At 59.0% G+C, this 19,271-nt stretch overlaps 1 protein-coding gene across 2 annotated transcripts in view; it reads left to right on the forward strand.

The window, feature by feature from the left end:
• The first annotated feature begins 437 nt into the window (after window positions 1-437).
• The window catches only part of KCNJ12 (potassium inwardly rectifying channel subfamily J member 12), a 40,362-nt gene continuing 21,528 nt past the window's right edge, over window positions 438-19,271 (forward strand). Inside the window, exon 1 of one of the 2 annotated variants that reach the window (XM_024241508.3) lies at window positions 438-1,053. The gene's annotated coding sequence lies outside the window, so the exon portion shown is untranslated. Of the gene's footprint in view, window positions 1,054-1,849; window positions 2,232-19,271 lie in introns of those variants that run through there. The other variant, XM_054536331.2, reaches the window with a different exon arrangement.

The raw sequence follows: 19,271 nt of genomic DNA on the forward strand, positions 1-19,271 counted from the left end.
GGTGTGTGTAGAGGGTGCGTGCCTGGTGTGCAGGGGAAAAGGGCTCTGTGGGAATGCACAAGCTTAGACCTGTGTGTGCGTATGCACACGTGCAGATGCCATCCTGCATGTGCACATATGAGCGAGTGTGCACATGTGCACCTGCGAACATCATGCATGTGGGGGCATGTATCCTGTATGTTTATGCCTGTGTGTGTGCTTGCCATGCACCTGTGCGTGCGCGCGTGTCCCCCGGAGGACGTGCCTGCATGTGTGTGTATGTGTGTGTGCGCGCATGTCCCCGGGAAGACGTGCCTCTGTGTGTGTGTGTGTGTGTGTGTGTGTGTATGTGTGTGCGCGCGCGCGTCCCAGTGCGCAAGTGGCTGGCGGTGTGTGTGTAGGGGGCGGCCCGGGACTAGGAGGGGCTCGGGGCCAGGCCGGAGCCGTGGTAGGCGGGTGCAGCGGCGGCGCGGCGCGGCGCGGCGCGGGGCGGGCGTGCTCTCCGCGGAGAGTTAGAGGAGTTACCGAGCTGAGCTCCGGTGGAGCGAGGCGCGGAGCTGGGTGCGCGCCGAGCCTCTGCCTCCCGCCGCCTCCTCGCCCTCCATTCCTCGCTCCCCGTCTTCTCCCGGCCACACCGCCACTGCTGCCGCCTCTGTGGGAACAGTAGCCGGGGGAGGGGGACTGGCGCGGTCAGAGCCTGCGAGGAGGTGCGGGGCGCCGGGGCGTAGGGGAGCGCGCCGGGCCCTGCCCGAGATCAGATAACAGCCGGCGGGGGAGGGGGTGGGCCGGCCGTGCTCACAGCCGGACCGAGGGACCGACGCCAGCCGCCCCGGCCCAAGCGAGCGCCCAGCGGCCGGGGGCGCCGTCCAGGCGCGCGCCCCCGACCCGTGGCTGGACCAGGGCGATCCGCTTTGCGGAGAGACGCGCCCCTCGGCATGGAGCGCCCCCGGGAGCTGCCCTGAGGCGGTGGCGGCAGCGGCGGCGATGCAGCCAGCGCGGCAGCTGCCGGGGCCAGGAACGGCCGCCCGGAGCTGGGAGGACGCCGAGCGCGCCGCGCCCGGGCCACTGACCGAGGTAAGTGCGCGGCCGCGGGCGCATGGTCCCTCCCGGGCCCGGCCCCAGTTCCCCGCAGGCCGCCCCTCGCCACTAGCCCGGCCCGGAGCGAGCACGAGGTTGTGCAGCAACAGGGAAGGTGGAGCGGGAGGGTGTTTTCTTCCTCTCGTTTTATTTTTTTTCCTCCCTTGGTGAGACATCGGAGGAAATGCTGACTGCGAGCTTTTCTTTTCCTGCCATGTCTCCGGCTACCACCACAAGGAACTTTGCTCCTGGCTAACCTTCGTGCTGGGGGGCGCTCCGGGAAACTTTGAGGAGCCCTCGGCCCCCCTCTGGCTGGTTTGCACTAGGGGGCTCGGGAGGGAGCGTGCGGAAGCACTCTGGCGCGCGGCACGGGTCCTACGCGTGACCTTCCCGGAGACCCCGCGATCGAGGTGGGGTTCGGAGGTGGGCGCCCGGGCTATATGAGCCGCCCCGAGAATGCCTCCCGTCAGAGACCTGCGGGTTCTTGGAGTCGTGGCTCTTTCTCACCTCCCGTGCTGTAATGGAGTAAAAATATTCTGGAAATGATTCCATGCCAGCAAGTCAGCCAAGTCCAGAGGCTCCCTTTTGCTTTTAGAAGTCGGCCTTGATCTCCGAGGGGATGGCCGCTGGCTGAGAAGCTCCCAGGGTTTCAGGGCCAGGGTCCACCCTGCGCGCGCACGGCCTCTCCGGGTGCCCTGGGGGAGCGGGGCGGGAATCAGGGGCTCTTGGGCAGAGACAGCTGGGGTGGGGCGCTCCTTGGGGGGTTCAGATGGGAGTTGAGGCCCAAGGGAGTGTCTGTGCCTCGGTTTTGATCCAGCGTGCCCATGTCATGTGAATATTTTAAAACCTGTGATCGGAATGGGGGTCAAAGTGTTTCTTTGGGGACGGTCTTGTTCTGGGAGGTTTTCCTGCCTCCTCACAGCCTGGACTCGCCCGCACCTGGGACCTCCCCCTCCCCATTTCCCAGGGGGCGTTCCCATCTTAGAGTGCCGCGCTGCCTGTGGCCATTTCTGGTTTCTTTTTTGCTTCCCTATACCCAGGTTCGAGCCCTGCAATAAAGCGCTGGGGACCTCCTGGCCCCTACATCTGCGCCCCCAAACCCAGGTTCACAGGCTCCGTCTCCGAGAACGCCGAGGCGCCCACACGCCACTGAAATCGGCAGCCGCCTTTGGAAGGTGCGAACCCGGAAGGCGTTAGCCTTGGGCCTAGCCTTCGCCCCCTCTGAGATGCCAGAGGAGGGCCGGTCCCTGGCCGCGCGGCTGGACCCCAGCCTCCCTCGCGCTGCGCTGCACCTCCGCGGCCCCCCCTAGCGCAGCTCCGCCCTGGACCGCCGCCCTGTGGCGGGCGAGGGTCAGGGAGGGGAGGTCCATCTCAGCCCTGGGCGCCACCAGAGGCGTGCGCTCTTTTTGAGGGGTACTCCCTTCTGTATTCTGAGAAGAGCCCCTCAGTGTCTGCTGGGACCCCCCCCCCCCAACAAAAGACTTCGCAGCGAAGTCTGCCCCTCAGTTCTCTGGTGGCACCTCCAACCAGACAGGGGACCCGAGGTTGGTAGGTCTAGGAGGGGGACCCTGGGGGCCTGCCATTTGGTGGGGCCAAGCCCCCTGAGAGAGAGCAGGGAGTGAGGGCGGAGGGCACTCACTCGAGCACCCTGGAGACGAGGAGGGTGGCTCCAGCGTGCTGGGCCACAGGAACACCCCTCTTCTCCACTGGAGGGCCGCTGTAGGCATACAGTAGGCAGTCTGTAAATGCTGGCTGTTGACCCAGAGCTGGCAGGTAGGGGCTCCAAGTCCTCTATCACCTTTGTCCCCTCCCAGGGGAGGGCATGGCTGACACCCCTCATCCCCAGCACTGAAGGGCTGGAGCCTTCTCTGGGAGGGGCAGGACCTGAGCTGTCAGTCCATCTCTGGACACTCCCCCTGCAGCTACCCCGTCAAACCCCCATAAGGTTTCCAGGCTGCCCCGGAGGGGACCCCTCCAGGAATGTGCCTCAACTGTGCTGGAAGGAAGAGGTGCCTGGGAAGTGGTGGAGGGGTATTGCCTAAAGCCACGCAGTGGGTTGGGTTTGGACAGATGCCTTCACCTAGCTCTTTCCAGGCCAGGCGCTTACCCCTCAAGCCTTCCTACCCCAGGGCCATGGTGTCCCCATCCCTGGGTCTCCTTGAAGCAGGACAAGGTAACACTGAGTGGCCCTGCAACAGCAAAATAATAATGACAGCAGTGATAACAGGAGTAACAGCAGCAGCAGCACCTGCAGCTCTGCAGCACTGGGGCTGGTTCTGCCTATGGGCAGTTTTCTCTGCCTAGCCAGGCCTCCGGTACCCTGGGCCTCAGTTGGCAGTACCAAGCGTGGCACCCGGAAGCCTTGGCATACGACTGGGGCGGAAGTGACTGCATCATTACTGTCATCAACCTCTGTGGCCCTCGCCAGGTCCCCAGGCAGAAGGCTACTGGTAAACACGGTGCCCACCCAGTGGTCACCCTCACCCCCCCTGCTCCCAGGCCCAGCTCTGGGCTGGGCCCTTCCTCCAACAGGTGCAGCTGGTGCCTGTGGCTGGGCCCTGGCCAGGGCTTTACTGTGAGCGACACATGGGTACACCTGCCCCTCCCCTGGGCCTGCCCTTGGAGCCCTGCCACAGGCTAGCATGGAGGAGAGTCAGGGAGGGGGCAGCTCGCGGGCGGCAGGAGGGGTGGAGGCTTGGCTGGCCACATGGAAGGTGTGGTGGGTGGGGGCTCAGCCCCACGGGATGGCTGTGCCGGGAACTGGCAGCGTGATGGGGACACGGCAGCAGGGAAAGGCTGAAGATGAAAGAGAGCTGGCCTGAAACTGGGCCGTGTGCAGGTTGGCCAGAGCTTCAGAGGCACCATGGGGTTGGGGGTGGGGGGGGGCTGGCAGAGGCAGGTGGGTTTTCTGAGGTGCTGGGCTCGGGGCAGGACCAGAGCCCCTGCTGGGCACTGGCCAAGGACCCAGCCCTGGGTCAGCTGACTTAATTTCCTAATGGGCTGCCAGTGCAGAGGGAGGCATTAGCTCTATTGTGCAGACAGGGATTGGAGGCCCAGGGAGGCACTGGAGGCACCAGCCTGTGGGGCTCGGACCCAGAGCCCTGGTGCTTTCCCAGGGACAGAACTGCACCTTCCCCCATTCCACAGACACACCCCTCGGGGGCATTTGACTGCCAGGCTAGCTTTCTCCCTGCCTTACCACCAGGCAGGTCCCACACAGGGCCTGGGGCCTGCATGCCATCCCAGCTCCCGGGAGCTGTATTCCTAGGACCTAGTGAAGCCCTGGCACAGAGTAGGTGCTCAGTAAATGCTCGATGATTCCATGTCTGGACTGCTTCTTCCAGCCACAGAGGCCTTGCTGTGCTGGTGAGAGCTGTGGGGGCTGAGTTCTGACGCTGGAGACCCCAGGCCCTGTTGCCTAGCTGTGGCCCCTGTGCTGGGTAGGCATACAGAAGTGCTTAATCAATGGGCATTGCATATGGGGAGACCCAGCCCCTGCCCTCAGGGATCTCACTATCTCAGAGGAGACTCTTGGACAGACTCGGGGGGGCAAGAGAGGCAGGTGTTGCAACCAAGATGGGGTCACTCTGCCTGGCCTCAGTTCATCATCTGTGAAGTGGGACTGGCTCCGGAGAGTGCTCAGGATGGGGCAGTAGAAATGTGAGACTTGGAGGGTGCCTCTGGGAGTTGGGGGTGGGGAGGGGCTGGTCTCAGTAGAAATGGACGTGTGGAGAGGGGGATCTGGGAAGGAGGGGGGTGTGAGCATTTGTGGAGCCAGAGCCTGGGGAGCTCGTCATTTCCCCATCCAACCTTCCCTTGGACATGTAGGGAAGCAGGCCCAGGGCAGGGCAGCGATTTGCTGCAGCAGTGGGCCCCAGATGGCAGTGGGCCTCAATGCAGGCCTCCTGTTTCCTGGTGCGTCCTCAGTATCCCCTAACCCCAGTCACCACCACTGGTGCTCCACAGCTCACCCCTTCCTGCCTGGCTGCTGAAGTGGCAGCATGAGGCTGTGGAGACCTTGGGGACCCCCGCCCAGCCCTCTAATTAGCCTTCAGCCATGCATCATTGGACATGGTTCCATTTGCTTGGCCAGATAGGAGTGGGAACCCCTTTCTCAGCTGCCCCAGGGAGCAGTTCCGCCTTGGCTGTGCATTACTGCTGTCCTAGGGTCAGTGGGCACAGCCTCCTGGATCCTGCCTGACTCCCCCCACCCACCTGGACTGAGCCCTCCCTCCTGCTTGGGCAGCCAAAGCCTCCCTCTCCTGCCCTCACCTGCAGCCCAGGCCTCTTTGAAGGACTCAGGCTTGGAGAGGGGCCAGGGAACAAACAATAAAGCTTATGGAGTAGAGGTTTCTACCAGAGCCACTCTGGGCCATTGTTCCTTGAGCACTTACTATGTGCCTGGTGCACTCTGGGTGTCAGGGCCCTCTGTCGATTCCCACCACACTCCTCCCTGGGACCCTCAGGGCCCTGCACAGTCTGGCCTCACTTCCAGGACTCTTGCTGTCTCCCCGGGGCCACCCTCCTGCCTGCCTTGCTGTGCTTCTAACAGATCAGGCCCACTCCTACCTCAGGGCCTTTGCACGTGCTGCTGTCTCTGCCTGGAATGTTCTTCCCCAGATCTCTGCACAGCCCCTCCGTCACTGCCTTCGTGTCTTGCCCAGATGCCACCCTCTCTCCAAGACCTGCCCTGATTCCCCTGTGGGACACTGCAGCCTCCCTTTCCCCCATGTTCCTTTTCCTGCTTTATTTTTCTCTGTAGAACTTAATGCTATCTGCCACAATATATTTTATTTGCTGATCTTGTTTACTGTCCGTCTTTCCCTTGGAATAGGATGTCCTCTTTTTGGACCTGTTCTGCCACAGCTGTGTCCCCAGCGCCTAAGCGGTAGGCAGGAGATGGCAGGCGCCCAGTAAACACAGAGAGAATGGGCTGCTTCAGCCATGCCTGGTGCCTGACATGCAGTGAGTGCTTGGTAGCAATGGTAGCCAGCATTGTCAGCCCGTTCTGCAGATGAAAAAACTGAGCCTCAGAGAGGTCACTGTCCAAGAACTGTGGCGCTTGTCGGTGGACAGAGCTGGATTCTGACCTTTTCTCTGAGCCTTTGGCCTGCCATCTGTCTGTCTGGCTGAGTGGGAGGGAGTTGGGGCTTCCTTCAGGCCCCCGCTCTGGGTGGAGTGCTTTATATCTGTACCCTCACTGCTTCAAGCTCCAAGCCCTGCTGTGTCCCCTAGCGCTTGGCCTGCTTCAGCTCAGGATGTCCCCACCCGATTCCTTCCGAGGATCACAAGCCGTTCCCATTGCAGATCCCAGCAAACTGAGGCCTGGGGCGTGGGGCCTGTCATATCTCAGCTGATGGCTGAATCCTTTCTCCTGCCTTCAGCATACATGTTTGGAGGGCGGCTGAGGGGATGGGGCTGGCAGGGAGGGGACAGTGTCTCTGTTTCTTGCCCAGTTAAGCATTCCAGACTCCCAACGGTCATTGAGTTTCATGTCAATGCATTTCACCTCTCCTTTCCAGTCTTTTTTTTGGAACATGACACCCACGTTTTAAAATGTTTAAAAATGTTTATGATTTGCAATGATCAACTCTAGCGGCTTTAGTGGCCAGCAATGATCACCTCTGCAACTATAGAGACTGTAATGCTTTCTGCTTGCCTGAGCACAGCCTGTCCCGCCTCCCCTGGGTGTCCATGTTGCCCCAGAAAAGACAGGGCTGGTGGCCCCTTTTGTGGGGAGCAGATAGGTTCTGGTCCTGGGCCTCAGCCAGGTGTGCCCGGTTGGCCAGGTGTGCGGCCAGGTGTGCCAGGATGGGAGATTGTCTCCTGAGGCTCACCTGGGGAGTGGGGGCAGAAAAGGAAACCAGGTAACATGAGGACTCGCAGCAGGGATACTTCGCAGCCCTCCCTGTCTCCACCCCAAGGGTGTACAGGAGGGTGCGACATGACACCTCCACCGTGGGAGCGGGCAGCCTGAGGCCAGAGAGGGTCCCCACAGCCTGAGGTCACACAGTTCCCAGAGGAAGGCTGGGGTGCAGCCTTGAGGCCACAGACCTTCTGTCCCTGATGCCTCCAGGCAGCTGTTTGGGGACTTGGGAGGGGAGGGGCCGGGGAGAAGGGAGCATGTGGAGACCGAGATGTGTATGATAGAGAGGCTGAAAGGCCGGGGGCAGGAGAGGTCAAAGGGGAAGGAGTGGCCTGGTGGCCGGAGGTGTGCCCTTGCCCCTGCCCGCCCCGCTTGCTCCAGCTGCAGCCGGGCCCGAGCTGGCGGCTCCAGGCCTGCAATTCTCCAGCACTTAAAGCAAAAATAAATCGCTGCCAGCAGCTGGCGTTCTGTGTGGCAGCAGCCGAGCCACCCCCGCCCCGACCCTCTGCCTCGGGGCTCCTGGTTCCAGGCCAAGCCAGGCTTCCATTCAGGCCTGGGGGGCACCGAGGCCAGGGAGGGCCCAGGGGAGCTTGGCGTGGCCAGAGGGGGCGGGTCCTGGCATGATCACAGGGAGGGCAGAGGCAGATGGAGACCTGGGGCTTCCAGGGGTGCTGGGATCTGGGGCAGGTTGGGGATGCTCAAAAGTGGGGCTTCCGACAGGCTTGGGTCTTGTGGAAATAGGGCCTGGGAGGGGCAAACTCAGGGGTCACAGCCACCTGTTTGGCCCTGGGGATCCCCAATCACAAGCCACCCCCAGCCTGTCCCCTGGGTGTCCCTTTCTGTCCATCCCCTCCCTTCCCTTCTCAGAGAATCCTAGAGGTCCTAGAGGTCAGGTATTTGCGTGGTGAGCTTTGAGGATGCAGGATTTTGGCCTCATTCCTGAGCTCAGCAGGTGGCTGGGGATATGGCCTGCACAAGACCCCTGCCCTTGGGGGGCTGACATCTCAGTGGGTGGGGCAGGATGAAATAGACAAGAAACACATGAGCTGTCACAGACATTGTCATATTTTGTTGAATATAACAGTTTTTAATTATAAGAGTGTTATGTGCTCACAGTAAAGTGATAAACAGTTGTAAGGGGAAAAGTGAATTTCTCCTCCTCACCCCCTGCCTCCCCTACCCCCAAAGTTTCATGTCCTTGCGGTGACCATCATTACAGAGGCTTCTGGGTTTCTCAGTGCTTATGCAGACGTGAATATGTAAATGGAGGCATAGAAACGTGCTAATATCTAAGTTGCCTTTTTTTTAATTCATGTGGGACCATTGCATACATGTCATGGCGTCGCCCGCACCATGCGCACTGCTGTGAGGTGCCTGTGCCCACTGGACCCAGGGGTCTCATCCTGTCGTCCTGGGCATGGATTGAGGGCTGAGTCTTGGGACTGTAGGATCTTTGTGGCGTCTGAATGCACAGAGCCACCGAAGTCCATGAGTCATGGGTTCTTTTCGTTGTCATTTTAGCTGTGTTGAGACAGAGATCCTGGATTGCAGGATTTGGTTTAAGTACCAGGAGAGGTACTGAGTCCTCACCTGGGTGCCTCCTTCCTCAGATCCCTCTGGGAGTTGGGATAATCCAGATCCCCTGCCTCCATCCCCAGAGTTCAGAGGGTCTGGGGGGCTTCGAAGTCGCAGCCTGGGGCTTTGGGACCTCTGGGTGACCTGGCTCCCACTCAGGGCAGAGTAGACGTGCTGGAGCTCGGAGGGGAGGCGCTCATTGCTGCTCCCACTGGGGTCCTTCTTCCCTTAGCCTCTCTTCTTCCCTTAGCCCTGACCTTCTAGAAACAGGATCACTTGTTCCTTCACTGTCTTCAGGCTGGGGCAGGCCTCTGTGTGGGGAATGTCACTTTGTTTTTGTTGTTGTTGTTTGTTTTTTTTTTGTTTTTTTGTTTTGAGATGGAGTCTCACTCTGTCGCCCAGGCTGGAGTGCAGTGGCGCAATCTTGGCTCACTGCAAGCCCTGCCTTCCGGGTTCACACCATTCTCCTGCCTCAGTCTCCCGGGTAGCTGGGACTACAGGTTCCCACCACCATGCCCGGCTAATTTTTTTTGTATTTTTAGTAGAGACGGGGGTTTCACCGTGTTAGCCAGGATGGTCTTGATCTCCTGACCTCGTGATCCGCCCGCCTCGGCCTCCCAAAGTGCTGGGATTACAGGTGTGAGCCACCGCGCCCGACCCAGGAATGTCACTTTGACCTGTCTCCAAGCTTCCGCATCTCAGTGCCTGTCCCCTCCTTGTCATTCCTTGGAACCTGGCCTGAGATGCATCAGGGTGGTCCCACCTTACTCCACCAGGGCCCCTTATTAGAAAGGATCTGCTACACTGATTGGGAGAGTGACCAGTCTGTGGTCACTCTCAGTATCTGTCTCAGTGTCTGTGGGGATCAGATATACCTGGTGCCCTTCTTTTATGAGCCTCAGTTTCCGTGTTCGTGAAATGGGGAGGCAGTCCACTCTCGTGTCTGGGCATCTGTTCTCTCCTCCCCTCTGGGCTTGGGCACTGCAGGCAAGACAGGGCAGCTTCCTGGCCTCCTTGATCCCTACTCTGCTGTGTGGCCGGAGGCTCAGCCCTGCCATCACCTCGGCCTGCTGGGCTGCAAGCTGTCAGCAGCACCTGCCCAGCCGGAGCAGCCAGGTCCCTCCCCAGGCCCTGGGAGCCTTGAAGACCACTGGAGGCAGTGCCCCAGGAGGTAGCCGTGGAGTGGCCCGGGCCCTCCCCGGGGGTTGTGTAACAGAGGAGACCCCGCTGCCCTCCTCTTCTCCTGTGCGGGGTAGAGGCTGGCCTGGGCGCTGCCAGCACAGCCTCCAGGTCACCCATGGGTCCTGGCCTCCATCCCACGGCAGAGCCCTGACTCTGCAGCACCAGGGCTCATGGCCAGGCTCTTGGTGGCCTTAGGACCAGCTGCCGCTGGGTGGGGATGCCCCAGATCAAAGGCAGGTAATAGAGAGGAGACTGGGAGGACAGTGGGTGGGGAGCAGGAGCCCTGGGAGCCTCAGTGTCCTCCCCTGTGAAATGGGAACACCAGAGAAAGTGGGTTGGGCACACCCACACGCCTACCATTGCGTCTGGGGTGTGGAAGGAGCACTGGGGCAGGAGTCTGGCAGCACCACCAACCAGGTCCAGTAAAGAAAGCAGAGGCAGGGTTCAGAGGGCGACAAGCCAGTGAGACCCTGTGTCGGTTTCCTGCTGCTGCCACCATAACAGACTGGGTGGCCTAAAACAGTACAAATGCAGCATCCGTTCTGGAGGCCAGACGTCTGAAACCGGTGTCTGCAGGGCTGGTTGCTCGCGGAGGCTCTGAGGGAGAAGCCGTTCTGGGGCTCTCCCACAGCTTCTGGGGGCTCCTGGCAGTCCTGGCATTCCTTGGCTTGTGGGCATCACTCCAGTCTCTTCCTCTTGTCTTCACATGGTCTCCTCTCTCTCACTCTTTCTGTTTTGGGACAGTCTCACTCTGTCAACCATGGCTCACTGCAACCTGGAGCTCGCAGGCTCAGGTGATCTTCCTGCCTTAGTCTCCCAAGTAGCTGGGACTACAGATATGCATCACTATGCCTGGCACATTTTTAATTTTATTTATTTTTTTTAAACTATATATTTTTTTGATATGGAGTCTCGCTCTGTCGCCAGGCTGGAGTGCAGTGGCGTGATCTCGGCTCACTGCAACCTCCGCCTGCCAGGTTCAAGAGATTCTCCTGCCTCGGTCTCCTGAGTAACTAGGACTACAGGCGTGCACCACCACGCCCAGCTAATTTTTATATTTTTAGTAGAGATGGGGTTTCACCATGTTGGCCAGGATAGTCTCGATCTCTTGACCTTGTGATCCGTCTGCCTTGGCCTCCCAAAGTGCTAGGATTACAGGTGTGAGCCACTGCGCCAGGACCTCTACTTCTAAGGATGCTTGTCATTGGATTTAGGGTCCACCCTAATGTAGGATGATCTCATATCCAGACTCTATACTTGCAAAGGCTCTTTTCATCCGAATAAAGTCATATTCACAGGTTCTGTGTGGATATCTCTTTGGGGAGGGCATCATTCAGCCACTACTCATGGCCAACCCAGATATGCCACCCTGCATCCTTTTTCTCTTTTAAGAAATGTGCTCTCCACTTTGGGAGGCCGAGGTGGGCAGATCACGAGGTCAGGAGATCGAGACCATCCTGGCTAACACGGTGAAACCCCGTCTCTACTGAAAATACAAAAAATTAGCCGGGCGTGGTGGCGGGTGCCTGTAGTCCCAGCTACTTGGGAGGCTGAGGCAGGAGAATGGCGTGAACCTGGGAGGCGGAGCTTGCAGTGAGCCGAGATCGCGCCACAGCACTCCAGCCTGGTGACAGAGTGAAACTCTGTCTTAAAAAAAAAAAAAAAGAAATGTGCTCTTTTTTAGAACCGTACTTTGGAGACATCGAGCGCTGGGGTGAGGTGTTTTGGCATCAGCTACCAGCAGTGCATCCTCGGGCGGGTTTCCCAGCTGCCCTGTGTCTCAGTTTCCTCACCTGGGAAGTGGAGCTATGAATGGTCCTTCCCCTGTCGGAGGGTATGGGAGATGACACCTTTTATTATTATATCTGTCAGCAACTGGTGTGAACATCTAACTGGTATTTCCCGCAGGAGGCTGGATTTCTGTTTAGTTAACCGGCCTCACTGATGCGTTCACTTTTAGGTTTCCCTCCAACCCTCAGCTGTCAGTGATGTAATGCTGCTGTAATACCTGGACACGGAGGTCCTCCTGCCCGAGCTGTCCAAGAGAAAGTTCTGGAAATGGCCTGTTCGCTTGAGGGGCTGTGCCTTTGTGGTTTTGAGGTGTCACCGCTGTGCCCCCCGAGGGTCGTGCTGGTTGGTAGCCCCCTTGGCAGAGTCTGTGTGCGCTGAGTCCCTTCCTTCCACTCCTCCCCCACTGCTGAGGCCACCAGTTCTGGCCGTGAAGATGGCACCCCCGCTGCCATCGTTCTGCTTGGCGTCTCCTTTGTTTTAGAGGTGTAGTGGCTTTTCAAGTTAAAACCTCTTGTTGTAGTTCCATTTCTGGCAGCTGCCGGCTCCTGCAGGGAGGGTGTTTTCCTGACCTTATCCTTCCCGGCGGAGAAGCCCTCAGGGAGTGGTGGGATGCCCTGGCCACATGCCAGCCCTCTCTCGTCCTCCTGGGTCTCTATGGCTTACCCAGGGATGGGGAGCAGTGGCCTCGCTTCAGATGCCTGAGCGGGGTGTCGGGAGGACCTGCCATACCCCATCCTGTGCCAGCGTTCTTGCCTGCACATGGAGCCCGAGAGTGGGGCTCCTCACTGCCTGGAGGGAGGGGCTGGGCTCACACCTGTGACCCCCTTGCCACACCCTAGTCCCTCTGGAGGTGGGTGTAGGTGGAATTGCTATAATGCCCCTTGGCCAAGGGAGCCTGGGTGTCCTTGGCCCCCTCCTGTGGCTCCCAACTGCCGCCAGGAAATTTGGGATCCCCAGCAATACGAATGGCCCGGTGGTGAATCCAGCAGCCTGTGGTGTCACCGGGTGCCTTTATTTCTCAGGAAGCAGTGTGACGTCGTGCTGAGGCTTGGCACCCAAAAACAATAATGAAAATGACTGCTTACCCGGCGGCGGCTGGTGCCAGGCGCTGTGCTCAGTGCTTTCCCGAACATTATCTCACTTAATTCTCAAAATGTCCCAGCCAGGCAAGGAGTGGGGCTTAAGAGTTGGGGCCACTGGGGGAGGCGGTGGCCAAGCCAGATTTGAACCCCATTCGGGAAGCCTCAGTTCTCTGAAGAAGGCCCCGCTGGGCTCCCCCATGAGGGAAGGTAGAGACATCCTGGGCCCGGGATCCAGGAGGCGTCTTGCCACTGAGATGTCTCTGGCTTGGAATGGCAGCGCTGGGCATGAACTTGGGGCCTGGATTGACACGGGCTACTCTCCCACCCCCATCTGCTGTGTGACTTGAGGTAAGCTGCATCACCTCTCTGAACCTCATTTCCCTACTGTGAGAAATGGAGCCAAATTTACCCCATTTAAGCTGCAGTTGTGCGGGGAGCTTGCCTGGCCAGGTGTTAGGCTGTTTCAGTATTCCAGATGACGGGGTCTGAGTCCTGCCATTCACAGGTGGAGAAACAGAGGCCGGGAGAAGGGGAGGGACTGCCCAAAGCCTTGCCTCCCACCTGTGACCTCAGCCACAGAGCATGGCTGGTCACGGCACCTCTTTCTTGCCCCTAGACCAAGCTAAGAGGACAAGCCATTGCCTGAGCACTGCCATGTGCTGGGGGCATGGGCAGGGAGAGACCCTGCTCTCAGGGTGAGGCCTGCCCCTTCACCCGTTCCCTAGAGGTGAAATGGCCTCTCTCCATGTGCACCACGTCCCGGAGCCCCGGCCCCCTGGCTGAGCTCAGGCTTCCCACGAATCTGTGGGCCCTGTGTGATGCCACAGGTTGTGGTGGCTGCAGCTTCGCTGCTTGGGGAGTAAGTCGATGACTTACTTACCCACTCACTCATTCACTTAACTTTGGGGATCCCCAGTCCTGAGGAGGAAGCAGCTGTGCCCCCAGAGCCCCATGGCTGAGTGGAGGTCTCTGCAGAGGGTGGGGGTGCGGTGGGGCAGGGACGGTTTCCTGGGGAAGAGGCCCTGGATCCTGGCCCCACGTGGTGGTTGGGGGCTGCCGTGGCACCTGTGTCCCACAGCACCAGTGTTCAGCTCAGGGGAGCCCTTACAGAGCCTTTCAAAACCATCCCTGGGCCCTAGGCAGGGAGGTCCCCAGCCACCTGCTTCCTAGCCCTCCCTGTGACATGCAGGGAGCAAGACTTAAAGGGCATGAACCCCGAGTCCAGCTGTGGCCTTGCTGCTCAGGGCTGCCCATCAGCCTTGCCCTGCCTTTCACTGAACGTCCTGCTTCTCAGCTGGGGTGCTGGTCCCGGACCCTCCTCCTCCTGCCTCATTCCAGAACCCATTCTCTCTTTCTCGGGCCCAGCCCCCAGGCCCCCACTCCTGCCCCATGCCTGGCTTTCTCCCTCAAGGGTCCCTGACTCCCCACCAGCAGGATAACCACCTCTTTCACTGAGAAAATCGAAGAGAATTTCAACTCTTGCCCCTCACAGCTCCCCTCCCCATGATGGACTGTCACCCCTCACCCACAGGGCCCACCCCTCTTGCCCACCCAAGGCTATCGCTGTCTCGAGGCTCCCTCCCTCCGCTGGACCCTGCACTACACCCTGGTTGGGAGTGAATCCTTCCAAAGGTGGCGATGGAGGGCCCACCGGGACGGCCACTGCTCCCCAGGCCCCAGGACGCTCCAAGGCACAAAACAAAGTCCTGTCCCACGGAGCTTCTGTGCCAGTGGACCACTGACCATAGACTCCATGGGAGAGGGACTCGCTTCCGGAGAAGGGGCCCAGACCTGCGTGGAGTCAGGGCGGGAGCTGGGAGGGCGTCCAAGGGAAGCGGGGCCGGTGGCCAGAGGTGGACGGAGCCTGACCAAGGGGCAGGGGCACAGGGACGGGGAGGGGGAGCAATTACAGGGTCTGGAGGCTGCAGCAGCATTTCTGGTTTTCTTTCTTTGCTTCCCTCCTTTCTTGTAACAATAAGCATTTCTTCCTGCTCCCTGGTCCAGAGTTTGGTTGTGGCTCTGAGCTGCTGGGAGGAGTTGGGCTTGGATCTGTCAGGCCGAGATTGGTTTCAAATCTCCTTTGTGTGTCTCCTCCCAATGTTTTTTTCTTGGAGGTGAAATTCAGTTTTTTTTTCTTGAAGGTGAAATTCACATAAGATGAAATTAACCATTTAAAAATGAACAATTCAGTGGTATTTAGTGCATTCACAATGTCGTGCAGCCGTCACCTCTGTCTAGTTCCAAAGCCTTCCACCATGCAGAAAGGAAGCCCTGTCCCATTGGTAGTCACTGCCACTCCCCGCCCCATCCCCTGGCAGCCACTAAACCACTTGCTGTAGCTGTGGATCTTCCTAATCTGGATGTTGTGTGTGCATGGGGCCCTGCACGGGTAGCCTTTTGTGGCTGGCTTCCCCATCTCCATCATGTCCTCCAGGCTCGGCCCTGGTGTGCTGTGCATCAGCACCGCCTTCCTTGCCATGGCTGAGGGATGCCTGGGTATGGATGGACACACTGCTTGCCCATTTGTCAGTGGTGGTTGCTGGGCTGCTCGGCCTTTGGCACCTGTGAACGGTGCTGCCATGGACATGGAACACAGGTTCCCCTGGATGCCGGTTTCCAGGTCTCTCCATGTACCTAGAGGTGAAATGGCTGGGCCTGCGGCAGCCCCGCCAAACTCTGGAGGGGCTGTTACCTTTGGAAGAGGCTCTGACTCCAGGGCACCCTCCCTGTACCCCTCCAGCCTGCATTATTGCTGTACCCCTGGACCACAGACCTCCTCACAAGACTGTCCTGCTGCTCCCCAGCTTCTCATGGCCATCCCCTGCGATGCTTTGGAAACGTTTAAGACAGGGTTACCAGTCACCTGGTTTGTCTGAACCTGTGGTCTCTGGGAACACCTGCCTTGCGGTGCTCCACCCAGCCCTCTTCCTCCTCCTCCTCCTCCGCTTCTTCTTCGGAGGCCAGGCATCTTCCCATGCACACTCGCTCCCCTGCACATCTGGCCTTCTCCAGCCCCAGGTTCATGTCTAGCCCAGGCCTTTCTTCCCCCGTCTGCCCAGGTGACATCTCCCCTGGGGTCCGTGGGCACCTGGATCCTACATGGCCAGAACTGGGCTCCCATCTTCCTCGAGCCTGTGGTCCCCCCACCCCAGTCTCCTCATCACTGGAAGGGGGACAGGCTGAGGACCTCCCCTGCCACCAGGCCTACCTTGGCCAGTGGGTGGGAGGGCCAAGTGTGGGGTCATGTCTGGCAAGGTGGTCTCCCAGCTATGGGGCGTTGCATGGCTCCAGGCTACAGGCCGGGGCTCCTCATCTGAAAGTGGCTACAGGAGTCGGTCTTGCCTCCTAGGGCTGTGACTGAGGTAGAACCGGCTGACTTATGCTGAGTGTGGTGGTGGGAACTGTGGGCTCCTGGACAACTTCCTTCCCTCTCTCCTGAGCTGCAGTGACTTTGAGGGAGGTGGTCACGTAGGCAGAGCCTTCCTGAGCCTTCGTGTCCCCAGGTGTGAGTGGGAATAAGAAGCTGCCCTACCCTCTGCACACAGCACCACTGGACCACTGGACCACTGGACCTACCGGAGGTGCCGTGTGAAGGGCTTCCCAGAGGTCCGGGCACATAGTAGGCGCTCAGTGTGTGCTCACTTGTGGGTCATGGAAGCTGGCTGTGTTTGCTCAGGGAACCCAGTTCAGTGGGCTGGGCCCCCGGAGAAGGATGAGTCTGGACACTGCAGCAAGGAGCAAAGGCAGATGGGGGCACACACCCCCCAACAGGGGCCCTCTGCCTCTGGCCCCATCAGGCTGCAGCTGCTCAAGGCAGGGGGCAGGGGCCCAGCTAGTCCCCACTCCTTAATCATCATGTTGGCACTTAGGACCAGCAGGAGCCCCACCAGGGCTGCACCCGGCACTGGCCTTGGAGGGGCTCCAAGCCACCTGGCTCCCTTGGCCTGGGAGTGTTGGTTCTATAGTGGGGGGATTTCATGGACCCCCATCCTCCTCAAGTGGGTTCAGAGAATGAGGCCTGAGACTGGCTGTGTAGATGGGTTGTCTAAATGGCAGACATTTGTGGTCTATGATGGTGGCCACAGCATTTGGGTAGTACAGACAGGGAGGTGGATGGTGGAGACAGGTGGAAGGCCTGAAGGTGGGTGTGGGCAGCACGGTCGGGGCAACCTTGATGGTGTGCCTGCAGGCATAGGCCATATAGCTGTGTCTGCATTTCATAGGCAGGGCAGGTGGGCTGTGTGTGGAGATGCACAGATGCTGGGGGTCAGGGAGGCTAGGGCAGGAAGATGTGGATAGTGTCTCTGGGTCTGGGAACAGGATGGGCCCCTAAGTTCTGCCCCTTCTTTCCCAGTCCCCCAATCTCTGGGGAGGGGCCAAGGCTGTTCCCAGGCCTGTGCTGGAATATTCAGTCCTTGTGCCTCCCTGCACGGCCGTACCAACTCTCCCTTGCCCTTCCCTGCCCTCCCCTGCTGGAAAGGACGTTTGTCAGAAGCTTGTGCTGCTTAGGAGTTTTGGGTGCTGACTCATCGCTTTCTGTGCTTGTCCCCATTTTACAGATGGGGACGCTGAGGCTCAGAGAGGTGGAGGGAATTTTCTGGGACCCATGGTGCTTTTTTGAGCCACAGTAGAGGGGTCTGGCTCTGGCTGATGGGGCAGCCCTCAGAGGCCCTGCTTCAGGCCCTCAAACAGTCTGAGTTTGCCCCTGAGGCTGGCTGCACCCTGGGGCTGACCTGTACACCCTGCCCCACTGCTAGAGCCTCTACAGCCCCTGGCTTCTGCGTGCGCCCTCCCCTCTGCCTCTGGTATGTTTCCACTCTTGCTTACGAAGCCAGCACTGCCTGGTGGCCATTTATCCAGCTAACCCTGTAATGCCCCTCTGGGAACCTCAGACCCCCCCCGTGCGGGTTGAGCTGCCAGCAGATGGTGGAGGCCTGAGGGCAGCACACCTGGCAGGCCCTGGGTCCTGGGGCTCCACCTCATGGTTCCACAGTTGCTGAGCACCTGTTCCGTGCCAGGCGCTGGAATTGTCTCACTTAGTCCCCTCATGGCCCGCTTTACAGATGGAGCCACAGGGGCCTGGAAGGCACCATTCAATCCCATGTGTTTGACACCAGCCCCATGCCCCTAGGCCTTCACCACCCGCCTTCACCCTGAGCAGTAGGGCAAACACCTGGCCAGTGGCCTGAGGCTGAGTGCATCCTCCCAGGGCCACTCATTTGAGCCCATGGAGCGTGTGGCCTGTCTAAGTTGGGGCCAAGGATGCCACTCAGGGCACTGCTGGTCTCTAGTGCTGGCCTCTTACGCCCCACCCACAGGACCCCGGCAAAGGAGGACAGGTTGGAGTAACAAGGGGTTTGGTCTAGGCTGTGGTCTACCTGAAGTCTCCAGCGAAGGCTACCTCCCTGGGCCTCAGTGTACTCGTCTGTAAAATTATAATATCTATCTCGTGGGGATCTCGTCACGTGTCAACTAATGACATTTCAGTCAGTGACGGAGGGTGCATATGACAGTGGTCCCATAAGATCATCAAGGGGCTGCCCTATACAGGTGTACCACTTTTTATCTTTTATACTGTATTTTTGCTGTACTTTTTCAATGTTTAACTAGGTATAGATACACAAATGCTTACCATTGTGTTTCAACTGCCTACAGTGTTCAGTACGGTACTTGCTATACAGGTTTGCTGCCTAGGAGCAACAGGCTCCATCACACAGCCTGGGCATGCAGTAGGCTGTACCATCTAGCTTTGTGTAAGTCTCTCTATGATGTTTGCTCAGTGATGAAACTGCCTGATGACACATTCCTCAGCAGGTATTCCATCGTTAATCGAGGCATGACTGTATGGTACTCAGGGGCTAAGTCTGACACATAGTAAGTGCTCAATAAACCTAAGCTCTCATTATAGATTACTGTTGCTGTTCTGGAAACAGACACAGGGCCCCTGCTCTGTGCCTGCCCTGTGCTGGGTGATGCACTGATTCTGGAGAGGAATCAGGACTGGAGGCTCAACTCGAGGCTGAGGGTGGGGAAGGTGAAGACAGAGACTGCCTGGTGTGATCAGGGCTGTGCCAGACAGAGACCCTGGCATAGGCACCCTGGGAGGGGACCGGCCTGGCCTAAGGCGTTGGAGGTGGGAACTGCTGGGAGTTCAGTGTTGCCAGGGGTAAACCATTAGAAATTGTTCATCTTGGTTCCAGAAATTCTTTCCAGGCCCTGCTGGGGCCACAGCAAATGGGTCCCTGGAAGTGCCGAGGGACCCCTGAGGGTGGCAGGCCTGGACACAGATCATGAGCACATGGGATCCATGGGCTGCTTCCTTTTTTAACCCAGTGCCTGGCACAGAAGTGTTGATGATGCCTGGGCAAGGTGGCTCACACCTGTAATCCCAGCACTTTGGGAGGCTGAGGCAGGAGGATTACTTGAGGCCAGAAGTTCAAGACCAGCCGGGGCAATATAGTGAGACCCATCTCTACAAAAATGAAACATTAGCTGGGTTTGCTGGAGCACGCCTGTAGTCCTAGCTACCCGGGAGGCTGAGGAGGGAGGATCACCTGAGCCCAGGAGTTCAAGGCTACAGTGACCTCTGATCAAGCCACTGTAGTCCAGCCTAGGCGACAGAGCAAGATCCTAAAAAAAAAAAAAAAAAGACGGCGCACAGTGACTCATGCCTGTAATCCCAGCATTTTGGGAGGCCGAAGCAGGTGGATCACTTGAGG

This window comes from Pongo abelii, chromosome 19, assembly GCF_028885655.2.
Source record: "Pongo abelii isolate AG06213 chromosome 19, NHGRI_mPonAbe1-v2.0_pri, whole genome shotgun sequence".
NCBI classification, from domain to species: domain Eukaryota; kingdom Metazoa; phylum Chordata; class Mammalia; order Primates; family Hominidae; genus Pongo; species Pongo abelii.